Raw genomic sequence first — 16318 nt, 5'->3', positions numbered from 1 at the left:
CGGAATGGACGAGTTGGACCGAAGGGTCTGTTTCCGTGGTGAACATCTCTATGACTCTCTGACTCTATGAATACATAAAAAAGAAGAAAAATTTAAACTATGTCACTTTCTATGACCTGGAACCTATGACCTTAGTTCTGTTTTATAGAATTAACTTGGATTCAGAGCATTAAATACAGAGTTAATTGACAGGGCCTCAGATTTAGACTGGGATCGTTACTTTGTACCAGTTGCAATAAAAGTTGGTGATAGCGTTGATGGGGGTATAATGAGAATATTTTGGTAACTATCTCATCTGATGTACTCTGAATGAAAGTGTGGGAGAATTAATGTTTCAGCCATTCATCAAGAAGTGTTTATGCCCGAAACGTCGATTCTCCTGCTCCTTGGATGCTGCCTGATCTGCTGTGCTTTTTCAGCACCACACTTTCGACTCTGATCTCGAGCATCTGCAGTCCTCACTTTCTCTTCCTGAATGAAAATGTGGCCTGTGCCAGGTCAAGAGATCACAATTCAGCTTCCAGTTGTGAAATTGCCAACACCCACCATCCAATTGAAATATGAACACTAGAGTGAGGTCCTCCTGGGAGGCTTTTGTTGCAATTGAGTTCTGCAATTGAGAGCAGTTGTTTCAGATGTCTGGTGTCTTCTGATGACAAGGGGATGTAGTCCTTCCTTCATGCATAGTGCGTTATCATTAGAGATCCTTATAATGTTCTGGAGTCCCTGGGCTCAAATCCCATCTTGGCAAGTGATGAAATTTGAATTCAATAGAGATCTGGAATTAAGAATCGAGTGATGATCATAAAACCATTATCAATTATTGGGAAAGCCCATCTGGTTTACTAAAGCCCTTAAGGGAAGAAAATTTGCCATCCTTATCTGGTCTGGCCTACATGTGACTGCAGACCCACAGCAATGCCATTGACTCTTAACTGCCCTCTGGGCAATTAGGGATGTCCAATAAATGCTGGCCTAGCCAGTGATGCTCACATCCCGTAAATACTTTGAAAAAACATCTGGCGAGCTATTAGTGTCCGTGCATAAGAATAGGAATAGGCCATTCAGCCCCTCAAGCCTACTCAATCATCCAATAAAATCCATACTAAGGTCTTTTTCCTAGGTGGCTGAGTCCAGAACTAGATGGCATGGCTTAAAATGAGAGAGGAAAGATTTGAAAAAGACCTGAGGTGTAACATTTACACACAGAGGGTGTGTCTCTGGAATGAGCTGCCTGAGGAAGTGGTGGAGGCTGGTACAATTACAACATTTAAAAGGCATTTGGATGGATATATGAATAGGAAAGGTTTAGAGGGATATGGGCTGGGTGCTGGTTCTCGATTTGGCTGGAATGTCTGGTCAGGGTGGACGAGGTAGACAAAGGGGTCTGTTTCCCTGTTGTATGAGTCTATGAGGAAAAGTTAGAGCAAATTGGATAGGAGGGAAATCATTTTTTAAAACATAAAATATTTCAGCTATAGAGCTATCTTAACGAGAAGGTTTACAACATTTCAAACTCAGCTAGATTTGGTCAAGGTGTGCAATAATATGACAGGCTTAAAAACGGAAGAACAAGAAAAACTGCTTCCATGAGTTGATTGTGCCAGGATTACAGAAACAAGTTTAATGTTCGGGGAAAGAAATGTAGCAGGGATGTGAGGATGTACATTTTTACACAAGTGGTTGCAATCTGGAACTGACTGCCTCTGAGAGTTGGTGAAATAGGGAGTGAGATCAACTCGTTTGCACCAAAGGAAGCTATCATGGACTCATGATTTGGAGATGCCAGTGTTGGACTGGGGTGTACAATCACCTGATGAAGGAGCGTCGCTCCGAAAGCTAGTGTGCTTCCAATTAAACCTGCTGGACTATAACCTGGTGTTGTGTGATTTTTATCATGGACTTGATTGGTCAAATGGCCTTGTCTGTGACTCTAAACACTTACAATAATACAGCTTGGGACATCATGTTGACATTGTACAGGATGTTGGTGAAGCCTCTTCTGGAGTACTGTGTGCAGTTCTGGTCGCCCTGTTATCGGAAGGATTTTATTAAACTGGAAAGGGTTCAGTAAACGTTTACTAGGATTTTGCTGGGATTGGAGTGTTTGAGATATCAGAGTAGACTGGAAAGACTGGGATTTTTTTCACTGGCGTGTAGGAGGTTGAGGTTTATAAAATCCATAAGAGGTTTAGCTAAGGTGAATGACAAGGATCTTTTCCATATGGTAGGGGATTTCACAACTGGGAAGCATATGTTTAAGATGGGAGGACAAAGACTGAAAAAGGACATGAGGGGCAATGTTTTTACATAGAGAGTGGTTTGTGTCTGGAATGAACTGCCAGAAAAAGTGATGGATGCAGGTACAGTTACAACTTTTAAAAATATTTGGATAAGTGTATGAACAGGAAAGGTTTGGAGAGATACAGGGCAAGTGCAGGCAGGTGGAACTAGTTTATTTTGAGAAAATGTTTGGAATCGACTGGTTGGACTGGAGGGTCTGTATCCATGCTGTCTGACTCTATTTAGCATCAAGTAATAGAATCATAGTCAAAATCGGACTGGTAATAATTTTTAAAAATTAAAAGTAAACATTCATATTTCAATATTTTTAAATTAATATATTCTGGTGTATATTACCCACTCAGTAGTATTTCACTCTGATGATAATTATATCTTCAGCATCTTTCAGAGCAATAGCTCATGTGAAAATAGGGAAGCAACAATCTTTTTTGACAACAGGATTTAGTAGATACGCTCAGGGCTCAGTAATTCTGTAGGACGACATTTAGAAAGAAATATGTTTTGGGGAAACCTTTGTATAGAGACACAATGCACTGATGAAAATCTCACAGTATAGCATGCCACAGGATCCCCGCAGAGCATGAAGCATTCAGTATATGAAAGGCTGCGATTGACAGCCATCTGATTGTCAGAGATTCAAAGGTTATGAGGGCAGGCAGGAAAGCAAAGTTGACCACAGTAAGGTCAGCCACAATCTTACTGAAGGGCCGAGTAGATTTGAGGGGCTGAATGGCCTTCCTCTGCTCCCAGTCTGTATAACCCTGTGGGAGTATTTCCAGCTGGGAATTGTTTATGGTCCACTGCAGAGGCGTTCGGTAACGACGTTAATTAATTTAAAATGTTTTCTCTAAGAAAAATATTGAAGTGAAATGAAACCAGTACACATTGTCACAATAATAAAAGCAGCACAGCAAGATGTAATTGCTATTCTTCATTCTCAAGATGTGAGCATCGCTGTCTGAGTCATAAGATCATAAGATAAAGGAGCAGAATTAGGCCATTTAGTCCTTCGAGTGTGCTCTACCATTCGATCGGGGCTTGATTCTCTTACTAATCATGAATGTATCTATCTCTGTCTGAAATACACTCAATGACTTGACCTCCTTTGCTTTCTGTGCAATGAGTTCCACAGATTCATCCTGAGACTTTGCCCTTGAGTCCTAGTCTCTCCTACGAATGGTAACAGCTTTCCCCATGTCTACCTTAGCCAGGCCTGTCAGTATTCTGTAAGTTTCAATCAGATGCCCCCTCATTCTTCGAAACTCCATCAAGTGCACACCCAGAGTCCTCAACCGTGGCTCAAATGACAAGCCCTTCATCCCTGCGATCATTAATGTATAACATGAATAGATTTCACATCATCTTCAAATGATGTCTCTTTGTCCTCAATTCCTCCACGAGAGGAAATAGTTTGTATATCTATCCCCTGCAGAACTCCACTAATCACTGGCTGCCCATCCTGAACAAGACCCCTTTATCCCTGCTTTCTGCCTTCTGCCTGTCAGCCAATCCTCTATCCATGCCAGAACCTTGCCCCAAACACCATGGGGTCACCTTATTTAGCAGCCTCCTGTGAGGCATCTTGTCAAAGGCCTTGAGGAATGAAAATGACAACATTGTATTAAATGTATTGCCTAGGAGAAAGTGAGGACTGCAGATGCTGGAGATCAGAGCTGAAAAATGTGTTGCTGGAAAAGCGCAGCAGGTCAGGCAGCATCAAAGGAGCAGGAGTCGAAGTTTCGGGCATAAGCCCTTCTTCAGGAGAAGATTCCTGAAGAAGGGCTTATGCCCGAAACGTCAATTCTCCTGCTCCTTTGATGCTGCCTGACCTGCTGCGCTTTTCCAGAAACACATTTTTCAGCTTAAATGTATTGCCCACCATTTCAACAAAGATCTCACTCTACACTGTTAAAATGAAGGAATTAAGATAAAGTTAATGTAACAGCTCCAAGGGGCACTGCAACTATCAACAGAGTGTCAAAGCAAGCTTCTCAAATTTAATCTAATAATGATGCAGCTCAGCCCCCGTCATGCTCACTGCTTGCAGTTGGCCTGTACTGAACACGTGCTCCCTATCCAAGGTCAGACACAACCACAGAAACCAAATTAATGTTTCAAATCGGGTATGACTCTTTTTTAGAACTGAAGTCATATTGGACTTGAACCGTTAACACCGTTTCTCTCTCCAGAGATGCTGCCAGACCTGCTGAGTTTCTCCAGCACTCTCTATTGGGTGCAACTGCACCTCCACAGCCCCGTTCCTGGTCTGGCTCATCATCATCACATTCCTAATGAAGGCCTTATGCCCAAAACATCGAATATCCTGCTCCCCGGATGATGCCTGACCTGCTGTGCTTTTCCAGCACCAGATTCCCGACTCTGACCTCCAGCATCTGCAGTCCTCACTTTCTCCTCATGGTCACCATGGCCTGGCCCAGGATCAGACACAGAGGAACGTCCTCCAATCCACCTGCCCATCTCCACATCAAGTAGCCAAAGACCTGGAGAAGATCTCAGTCCAACAGGAAGGATGGCAAGACGCTATTAAAGCTCGCTGACCTGTAAGCCGACAAACTGGGATTTGATGAAGCTGTTATGACCTGGAGAGTAGGATCATTTGAGAGAAATGAAAATCCTTCAGGATTTGTATTAACAGAAAGACTTCAAAGGATGAATGATTGAGAATGCTGGAGTGGGGGAATAGGTCACCACTTCAAGAGGAATGGGGGATGGGAGCTAAAGTACAGCTTTTCATTGTTTCATGAAATTAAAATCCCTTAGACATTTAAATCATTTTGAGGATCTGAAAGGCTTGTAAGAATTTTCTCACAATGACACACAGCCTTGTTGATTGTGTTCTCCCTTCAGTGGGAGCTTTGTTTTGAAATGCTGTGAGAAAGTGAAAGGTTTACTGCTATTCTGAGACCACAGAGTCTTTAAATCAAACCTTTATTATCCACATTGCATCCAGCAACTAATCTGCAACTATTGAAATTGGAATCAATATGTAATGAATATCAAATTATTAGCTGTATGGATCCATAAAGCAACTTTATGTTCACCATACCAAACAGCACTTCAACCTAGTCATTGCTCTGTGATAACATCTTATGAATCCTTAATACATTCATTTCATGTTCCTCAATTGATATTTTAAGAGCAGTTAATCCACTTAAAGAAGTGAGGTTTTCCAATTGAATTAATTGTTAATCTCTCTCTTAACAGCAAATTGTGGAGCTTTTGGCAAATACACTGTATCACGATCTTGTAAAAATATTTGTTCCTCAATTATTATTTCGACTCTAATGGAGTGAATGCTGTACAATTGCCATGACCACAGAGGATGAGTCAACTACTAAGTAATAGCAAAGCTTCGGTCTGACTGCATGGGTTCACCATTCTAGGAGGAAAAGCAAGAAATGCAGAATAAACAATATTCAAATCCTTTCAGTGATCCACTCCACCTGCAGAAGAACAGTACAAAAACATAAAAGAATACGATTCTAAGAAGTTCTGTTTGTATGGGGACAACGTGGGTGATTTACTTGAATTACTTACTAATACTTACTGAGAAATTCCTCTTTTGATGTGAAAAGATTTACAAGGCTGTTGCCAGGGTTGGAGGTTTTGAGCTATAGGGAAAGGCTGAACAGGATGGGGCTATTTTCCTTGCAGCGTTAGAGGCTGAGGGGTGACCTTATTTAGGTCTTTAAAATCATGAGGGGCATGGATAGGATAAATAGACAAGGTCTTTTCCCTGGGGTGGGGGGGAGTCCAAAACCAGATGGCAAAGGTTTAAGGTAAGAAGGGAGAAATTTAAAAGGGATCTAAAGGGCAACTTTTTCATGCACAGGGTGGTGCGTGTATGGAATGAGCTGCCAAAGGAAGTGGTGGAGGCTGGTACAATTACAAAATTTAAAAGGCATCTGGATGGTTTTATGAATAGGAAAGGTTAGAGGGATATTGGCCAAGTGGTGGCAAATGGGACTAGATTTATTTAGAATATCTGGTCGGCATGGACGGGTGGGACCAAAGGGTCTGTTTTCGTGCTGTACATCTCTATGACTTGATAACTCTAAATGGGAAAGTGCCAGTTGTACTTAAAGATGCAGGAACAGAATCACACTCACAGAAGTTAGATTTTTTTAAAATTAAAATGTCAATCTTATAGATCTTGAAGTGTCTCAGTAATTAAGGGAGTTTGGGTGGGGGGGGGGGGTGCGGTGGGTGAATTCTGATGTTCTCCTGTTTGGCACGAGGAAAGAAATTTCACCTCATAATGTACAATGAAACAGAACCGATAAAACAACTGAAGCTGATTGCAATGTTCTGCTATTAATTCTTCCTTAATTAGGTCCCTGTCCATGAGATCATTGCATAATCACATATTTTAATCTGGTTTACTGTAATAAAATAAACAATCATTCTAACTATGGGACATCATAAATGTTTCAAAAATTCCAGCTTTGGAAATCTTTATTCTTCTGTGGGACTGAGATTTTCATACAAGCAATTGGTGTTCTTTGCTGCTTAAGTGGAAAATCCCTGAGGACTTTATTCCCCTCAGGACTGCAGTCCAGCTGCTGCTGAAATAAGCCACATATTGTGACTAAAGCAACTTCAGTACTCATGAAGTTTCCCAAGATCACACACACTCGCTCAGGGTGCTCAATAAAATGTTGCAGTAATATAGTTCAAACATTAGGATGGGAGACAGCAGAGGCAATGTCTTCCACAGAGCATCCTTTAATAATCCAAGACAATGACAATTTGTTAAAGCTTCAGAGTCTTCCTTTAAATACCTGACCCCTGTTCTCGTAAACCCTCATGACTGCCGTCTCCACCAACTTCACTGAAGGCAGCTTCTTCCAGTTTCAGTACAGATTTCTTAAAGCTGGCAGTCGGTGAGATTATTCTTCAGGCACTGATTTGATTTCTGAGTGCTGGCCCCCAAAAAATTGCATACAGAAGAAACAAACACATTATAGAATCCCTACAGTGTGGAAGCAGGCCACTTGACCCATTGAGTCCATAATGACCCTCTGAACAGCATCTCACCCAGACCCACGCCCCTACCCTATCCCTGTAACTCTACATTTTGCACAGCTAAGCTATCTAACCTACACATCCCTGGACAATTCAGCACAGACAATCCTCCCTGACCTGCACATCTTTGGATTGTGTGAGGAAACTGGAGCACCCAGAGGAAACCCATGCAGACACGGGGAGAATGTGCAAACTCCACACCGACAGTCACCGGAAGGTGGAATCGAACCCAGATTCCTGGCACTGTGAGGCAGCAGTGCTGAGTCATCGTGCTGCTCCTCTGAAAGGTGCTAACCCCCACCCCCCCCCCTCACTATTTTTCTGGAGCATTTCTCTCACTGACCTTTAAGCCAATCAGCCCAAATCAGAAACTGTTGGAAAAACTCAACAGGTCTCGCAGCCTGTCACCAGAAATATTTGGTGACCCCCTTTCTCAACTTTGAGAGAAACCCATTCGTCTTTAATCGGAGTCCCCGACATTGATACGATTCTCTCTCAGAAGCAGTGAGCTGTGGAATTATTTCTTGTTGGAGAAAGTGAGGACTGCAGATGCTGGAGATCAGAGTCGAGAGTGTGGTGCTGGAAAAGCACAGCAGGTCAGGATCCTCTGCTGATAGAGAGTGGGGAGCCCAACGTTGAGCAGGCTAACACTTCTCTTGCCTCTTTCTGACCCACTGCGGGCTGTTTTCTCCTGAGATGAGAGAAAGAGAGACATTGACAGAGGTAAAATTCACTGACACAGCTGCAATTGCTATAGGAGGAGGAACGGTGTCCCAAACAAGTACATTCTCAATGCAGGGGGCTTGCCATGTTAGTGATGTGGGAGTACTGGGCGAATGAGAGTGGGAGAGGGAGAATGATGCAAGCAATAATGAGAGTGGTGGGGTATGGTGCTTGCCAGTAACTGGGTGCAGAGATAGAATGAGTGTGGGATATCAGAGAGCAGACGTTGACACTAATGCTGGTGGAGTGGAGAACATCATCAAGCGTCTTCCTACATCGATGGGCATTCTTCCAGATGAGTGAGATTGCACTGTCTTGACTGACAATCTTGGACCAGGCTGGAAGGATGTAATGGTGTAATGTTCTCTGCCTGTCCTGAGTGATGTGGATATTCCCTTCTCTGCACCACTTGCCCATCAGGATCTCCAAAAGCTTGTCCACCAGGCAGTAAACCAATCCCCTTCATGGGAGATGTCTGGGGTGAATGCGCAGGGCAGCTCTGGGTTCACAGTGATTGCCTGGGTGCAGAATGACCATCTAAACATGGTACCTGTGCCAGTCAGTTTAGCTTCTGGCAGTACAGATTTCCTCCGGGTACAGCGAGTGGTAGAATCCAGCTAACATCAGATGAGAGGAGTGCCAGAATGGGTGAGGTTGGTGGTGAATGCGGTGTTGAAAAATGTGGTGCTGGAAAAACACAGCAGGCCAGGCAGCATCCGAGGAGCAGGAAAATCGAAGTTTCGGGCATAAGCCCTTCTTCAGGAATACTCCAGCATCTGCATTCCTCACTTTCTCCTAGGTGAATGCAGTGTTTTTGCTGATAGCATGAGAAAGCCCAATGGGACTCACTGAGAGAAGCCCCTGTGAAACTCAAGGAAACTGATGTTCTGCCTAAATATGACAAAGTTTGGCCCTATTTGTTAACTTCAAATTAATAATTGTTTTGTTCAGGTATACTAAACTACAGGAAAGGGAAATCATTTTTGCTTGAATTTAATCCTGTTTTCATCATTACGATTGATCGCCATAGGCTCTATCCATCAGCTGAGATTCCAAGTCTTTATTGTTCTATACTTGAAGGTAACTGTATATAAATAGAATCCAATTTGACACTTTTAGTGAGAGTTTTATTTCAGTTAGTCACATTCCATAAAATTCATACCCCACTGATTACTAACTCGCCATATTTATACAATTTGTTTTTTAATATATCCATCATCTGTTCCCTCATTCCATTAGGTCTCAGGCCTCCTTTCAGAACATATTAGATGATATTACACCTAGAACTCTTAGAACAGGACAGGTCCAGACACAATATATTTTAAAAACAATGTAACCTCCACTTGACAACTATTTGTAGATGTAAGTCAAAATATTCATACTTGGTTTTGATAATGCTAAAATGTTGCCTTAATTTGCAGATGGCTAATGGATAACAGCTTGTGGAAGTTAATTCAACAAATTAAAAAATAGGTAGTGGATGTTAACTATATTGTTTAGATGCATAAGTGAGTGCATTATTTACTTAAGTACATGGGGCACTTATTCAGAGAGATTGCTATGACTGTGACTTGGTAAATGTAATGTTGCATTCTGAAAAACTCCACTTTCAGGAAAAGAACTGGTGTCTAGTTTCATAATTCAACAAGCAGTTTAATATTGGATTGAAAATATCCTTTTGTCTTTTTTAATGGTGTTTAAAGCTAGCTAGGAATGAAGGGGTGGCATTTTGTTTTTCCTAATAGTTGTGAGGCTCCTGACTGATACAAAATTGGGGTGATCCAATCCAATTCCTAATCAGTCAGGGTCACAGAACTGATTAAGCCATCTTACTTGGACAGACCACATCCATAGACCAGAGGTTCCCCCGTCTTTATACTGGGGGCGAGGTCGGGAGGGAGATGAAGTCACTGGAGAAGTTGGAGTTATGTCTATGTTGGAAACAATATTGGATGTTGGTCTGTTTAGGAAAATACTGATTGGCAAAGCAGACCTTTTAGCAGCTATCTTCGAGCCAGTGGAATATTTATATCAACACGAGGGACAGGATTTGTAAGAGTTCGGTGCAAGCTGTCTGTCTTCATGACAATGACATCAGGTTGGTCGAGATGAAAGCAGAGTTTCTATACTGAGTGTTGAAGAAGGATAACTAAAGAAAGATAAAGAATATGACAACACTGCAGCGGACAAGTATGATGGCCAACTCAGAGAAAGCAGGACTAAAGTTATATGCCATGAAGAGCCATTGCACGAGTAAATCTGAAGACTGTGACTGAGCTGAAATGGAAGTTGGACAAGATCCATTGCTATTTGAATGAAGAGCCTCAGTGGGAATTCTAATGGGTAAACTACACTCATGTGGTGATAATTTTCAGCCAAAGCAGAAGAACAGGTCCGATGAAAAGAAACAATGGAAACGAGATAAAACCTTTCAAAAGAAGCCTGAGCCTGAAGATCCTGACCTTGTCTTCACATTGATCAGTCTGTTCTGAATCCAAACTCCTGAATGTGGACAACAAAGCATAGGCTTGAATAGGAAGACACTATGATATAGCGACGTCTGAGCACATGGGTCAGGAGTCAGAGGCAGTATGGTCCTAAAAGGTGTCCTCTCTCACTGTGCCATGTTATGTTCTGTGACGGAGTGGCTCATAAGGAGTTGACTGTGAATGGGTAATGATAAGGAGTGGAAGTGAGTGGTGAACTGGAGGAACCTAGTCAGGTTCCTTCTCAAATTTCACCCAGTTTCACATTAACCAGTGACAGACAAATGTTCAATTACAAATTTCACCAAACACAATGCCACAATGGGAAAATGGCACTCCCAGCCCAATTTATTTTTTAACTAAAAAGAAACTGCAGATGCTGGAAATCAGAACAAAAACAGAAATTGTTGGAATAAACTCAATGGATCTCGCAGCATCCATTGAGAGAAAGCAGAGTTCCAGTTTTGGGTCCAGTGACACTGCTTCAGGACTGTTCTAATGTTCTGAAGAAGTGTCACTGGACCTGAAATGGTTACTCTGCTTTCTCTCCATGGATGCTGCAAGATCCGTTCAGTTTTTTCCAGCGATCTCTGTTTGCATAGGATGTGAGCTTTGCTGGCAAAGCCAGTTTATGTTGCCCAGACGGAGTGACCCTTCAACTGGTTGTATCTATAGACCATTTCTGAGGACAATTAGAGCAAACCGCATTGCTATGGGATCGAGAGTGACATAATGGCCAGACCAGATCATAGACTCACAGAGTTGTATACCACAGTAACAGACCCTTCAGTCTAACGCACCCAGGCCCACCAAATATCCCAAATTAATTTAGTTCCATTTGCCAATATTTGGCCCATATCCCTCTAAACCCTTCCTATTCATGTACCCATCCAGATGCCTTTTAAATGTTATAACTGTACAGCCTCCACCACTTCCTCTGGCATCTCATTCCATACACACACCACCCTTTGTGTGAAATAGCTGCCCCTTAAGTACCTTTTATACCTTCCCCCCCTCACCTTAAACCTGTGTCCTCTACTTTTGGGCTCACTTACCCTGGAAAAAAAATACCTTGGCTATTCTCCCTCTCCATGCCCCTCATGATTTTATGAACTCCTATAAGGTCACCCTTCAGCCTCCAATACTCCAGGGAAAACAGCCCCAGCCTATTCAGCCTCTCACTATAGCTCAAACCCTCCAACCCTGGCAACATCCTTGTAAATATTTTCTACTCCCTTTCAAGTTTCACAACATCTTTCCTATAGAAGGGAGACCAGAACTATATACAATGTTCCCAAAGTGGCTTAACCAATGTCTTGTACAGCCGCAATGTGACATCCCAACTTCTGTCTTCAATGTAAGGCAGATTTCCTTTCCTAAAGGACAGTGGAGAAGCAGAATTTTTTTTTAAATGACCATCACGTGTAGTTGCATATTCATCATTAGGATATCTTTTAATTCCAATTTTTTTAATTGAATTAAAAGTTTAGTATTTGCCACAGTGAGACTCAAACACATCCCCCCAGAGCATTAGCCATGAGATCTCGATTATCAGGCCAGAGATATTACAATTATGCCACAGCTGCCTCATAGATGCTAAACAATGTATACAAATATTAGTTCATATCATGTTATAAAAGACTTTACATATATTGTGTCTGAACCTGTCCTGTTCTAAGAGTTCTAGGTGTAATATCATCTAATATGTTCTGAAAGGAGGCCTGAGACCTAATAGAATGAGGGAACAGATGATGGATATATTAAAGAACAAATTGTATAAATATGGCGAGTTAGTAATCAGTGGGGTATGAATTTTATGGAATGTGACTAACTGAAATAAAACTCTCACTAAAAGTGTCAAATTGGATTCTATTTAAATTCTTTTAGATTGCAGACTGAAACCAGGAAAAACGGTTGTTGTTTTGAAGAAGGAAATGGTGCAAGGAGTTTGATTGAGATTTGTAAAACATTAAAGCTAAGTGATAATGTACATTTTGGAGACAGTGTGTCCAGAAGAAATTGGCACCATCTGTTGTGGGTTCAGGAGAGCGGAGCATAGTAACAGTGCTCTAATTGGTCCAGCTCCAGCTGAACACAGATCCTGTGAGTGAAATGCAGACAGAAACCTCCAGGATCTGGTTACATCACCATTTCAGTCCCCTTTCTCCGTAATGTGCCCTGTCCCACTCATAAAAAGATCAGGGAAAACTATATTCAGAGACACTGAAAGAAAGAATTCTGTAATAGAAAGAGAAAGAAAATCTCCCATGTTCCACAGATCAGCAAATGAAGTAAAGCCTGCCCACTTTGTAAACAAATTTGCATCATCGTTGACAAGACTGAGGGGATTGTGACAACAACCTTTTCTACTTTGTGATGTGTTAATTATATAATTAATTCCCCCACCCATTGTATTTGCGTTAACTGTCTGACTTCCGTGTTATTTGTGATTTAGTACATAATTGAGGAAAAAAGGATCTTGCTTAAGCTTAATAGTAGTAGTTCAGTAATTAATCGTCCATCATTTGGTTAAAATTGATATGTTTATAATAAACAGATATGTTTCCCGTTCACGATGAAATCAGGTATGTATAATGGTTACATTCCGAATTGCAGTCAGTGAGAGAAGTAAAGCGAATTCTATGGTTTAATTAAATTCAGACACATTTGACACAGTTTGTGAAATCATGGGGCTTCAGTGTCAGTGACTCTTTCCAATTCAATCTTGATATAGTTTCATTCGCATCTCTATTAAACATTGATTTGGATTAAACAAAGGAGCCACTGGAGTGCACAATTTTCTCTGTTCACTAATCTTAATTTAAACAGAAAGCATGAGAGAACAAGGATGAGGAGTGTCTGAAAATTGCACCAATTAAAAATGTCTCTCTATTTTGAGCTATTCAGAACATCTTACTCCCTGCAAATTGCAATAAAATGCATTTGTGACCCAATTTCTGATCATCTGCTCTAAATTTATTTAACAGTTAATCCTGTGATGTGCCGGAGACCTAAGGGTACAGTCTTAGAGGGGGTAAGGAAAATCTTTTAGAGCTAAGATGAACAGGACTACTATGGTGGCTCAGTGGTTAGCACTGCTGCCTCACAGCAGCAGGGACCCAGATTCGATTCCACCCTCGGGCGACTGTCTGAGTGGAGCTTGCACGTTCTCCCTGTGTCCGCTGGGGTTTCCTCCCATAGTCCAAAGATGTGCAAGTTAGGTGGATTGGCCATGGGAAATATAGGGTTATGGGCTCTAAATAGGATGTCCTTTGGAAGGTTGGTGTAGGCTTGTTGGACTAAATGGTTTCTTACCACACTGTAGGGATTCTAGACGGACATTGCAGGTGCTCTACATGTACTTGCTGTTGTAGTAAGAAAGATGAAAAAGACAAAAATACATGCGAGCCTATAAAAGGTGAGTAAACATGGAGATATGCTTAGCTTTCAAGCCAAATCAGACCTGATTTTATTGAGATTAATCAAGAGAAAGATTCTGAAGTTGTACTGAGAAAGGTGAACAGTACAAAGGAAAATGGTGTCCATTTACAAGATTACCGCAGGCAACAAATAAAGTAGCAGAAAGTGAGACACTGAAAGAAAGAACCCTAAACCCTCAAGAGAAAGGAAAGCCCCTATTTCCAACCAATCTGCCAGTGATGTAATGATGAACCATCATTTTGTGAACAACATTGTGTTGTTATTGACACGAATAAGGAGGAATTGAGAATAATGTTACATTTTGGCGACATGGTCTCCAGAGAAAATTGGGTGCCATCTGTTGTGGGTTCAAGAGAACTCAGCACAGCAACAGCCTTCTCATTGGAACGTTGTGGCCTGAACTTGTGACACAAGTTTTCAGTGTGAAGCTTAAAAGTCATCGCTGCTCTGAATTCAGTCAGTGGGCAACACTCCATCAGTCATTGTTAGAAAAATGGTTAATTTAATGGTTTCTATTTTCCAAATAGAAATGATTTATGATCTCTTCCAGTCAGCCTGTTCAGAAATATACTGTACGGCTCTGGACTAGGTGAGACTTGAACCTGAACTTTCTGGTTCAGAAGCAGCAATACTGTACAATCGACTCTCTAAATCATCTGAACTTGCTACAGCCTCACATTTGCAAATAGGTTCAGTTCTCAGATCACCTTTACCTGGCTGGAGGAGAGGGGGTATTTGTTGAAGAGGCTGTGACGGAGACATACCAGAAGCAGTCACATGTCTGTGCATTACATGACATGAAAGTTAACTCTATCCTCAATCTTTACAGCACAGAAACTGTTCCTAGCACTCAGGTTGGATATTGTGCATCAGACACTTTACGCTAATCCACGCCATTAAGGTGGTAATGGAAATGTGCTCTACCAGGGTTCCCATATCTCAACAAAACTTCAAACATCCAAGCCACTCTAGGCACAGAGACAGGACATATCTGTAACTGGAGATATCCTTGATGTATGTCCTTTGTTTTCAGGATAAGGGGCAACTTTTTCATGCAGAGGGTGGTCCGTGTACAGAAAGAGTTGCCGGAGGAAGCGGTGGAGATGGCTACAGTTACTGCATTTAAAAGGCATCTGGATGGGTACATGAATAGGAAGGGTTTAGAAGAATATGGGCCAAATGCTGGCAAATGGGACTAGATTAATCTAGGATATTTGGTTGGCATGGGAGAGTTAGACTGAAGGGTCTGTTTTCAGTCTGTACATCTCTATGACTCTATAAACTCTCCTCAGGCTCATGAATTCCTGTTATGGATCTTCATGTAAGTCTAATTGTTCAATCTTTGGGCTCAATCAGCAAGATAGTGAGGGGCTTGCTGTCTTTTCTATCTTCCTCTGCAAATATCTGTTCTCTCTAAGAAGTGTTTGTAGTTGGAGTACATTATTTTCAACTGGGCATACTAGCATTGTGGATCAGAAGTTGGCCAGTAATCTTCATTCATTGTTGTGCATTGTATATATTTAAAACAATATTAAATAACTGATTCCTTATTTTTTGCACAATTAAATAATGGTGCGACAACATATTAAAAGGAAATTAATTCTGGATTTCACTGCTATCTTTGCCCTTCTATTTCTTAAAGCGGGTGATGGTTGCACCTTACTACTGAGTGGCCTTATTGTTGAAAGAATTGTACTGGCAGATGGTGACTCAAGCAACCGGAGCTGTAGGGTATATTGAGGTTTTCAGTATCACACATGATGCAGCAGCACATAAATAACACCACCATATTCTAAGGTGAGATCTAGTAAATGGGCCCATTCATGAACTGCACAGTTACTTACACCATCTCCTCAATCGTGCAGCTGTTGTCTCAGAACCGAAAGCTAACTTCACTCTTCTTCTATTGCAATCCATTTGCAATTTGGTGTAACACTTACTTTCTCAATAATGATACTATTTGATGGGTGAATTGTCTTGGCATAAAAGTAAAGCTTAATGTACAAATGTTTTATTAAAATGCATTTTAAACAGTTGAGTCCTGTCTAGTCTGGAGGCTACATGGAACAAAATGGTCAATGTTTTAAAGCAAGGATCTTCCTCAGTTTGTAGTGCTCCACTTCGTGTCAGTAATAGTCAGTAATGTTACACTGTCAGTGTTATTATAGTCAGTAATGTTGCGGATGTTTTAATGCAGTAAATAGTCGGTAATGTTACATTGTCAGTGTTATTATCGTCAGTAATGTTACACTGTCATTGCTGTTACAGTCAGTAATGTTACAGATGTTGTTAATGTAGTAACAGTCAGTAATGTTACA

Source organism: Chiloscyllium plagiosum, chromosome 23 (genome assembly GCF_004010195.1).
Source record: "Chiloscyllium plagiosum isolate BGI_BamShark_2017 chromosome 23, ASM401019v2, whole genome shotgun sequence".
Classification (NCBI taxonomy): domain Eukaryota; kingdom Metazoa; phylum Chordata; class Chondrichthyes; order Orectolobiformes; family Hemiscylliidae; genus Chiloscyllium; species Chiloscyllium plagiosum.
This window is presented reverse-complemented; position numbering follows the sequence as displayed.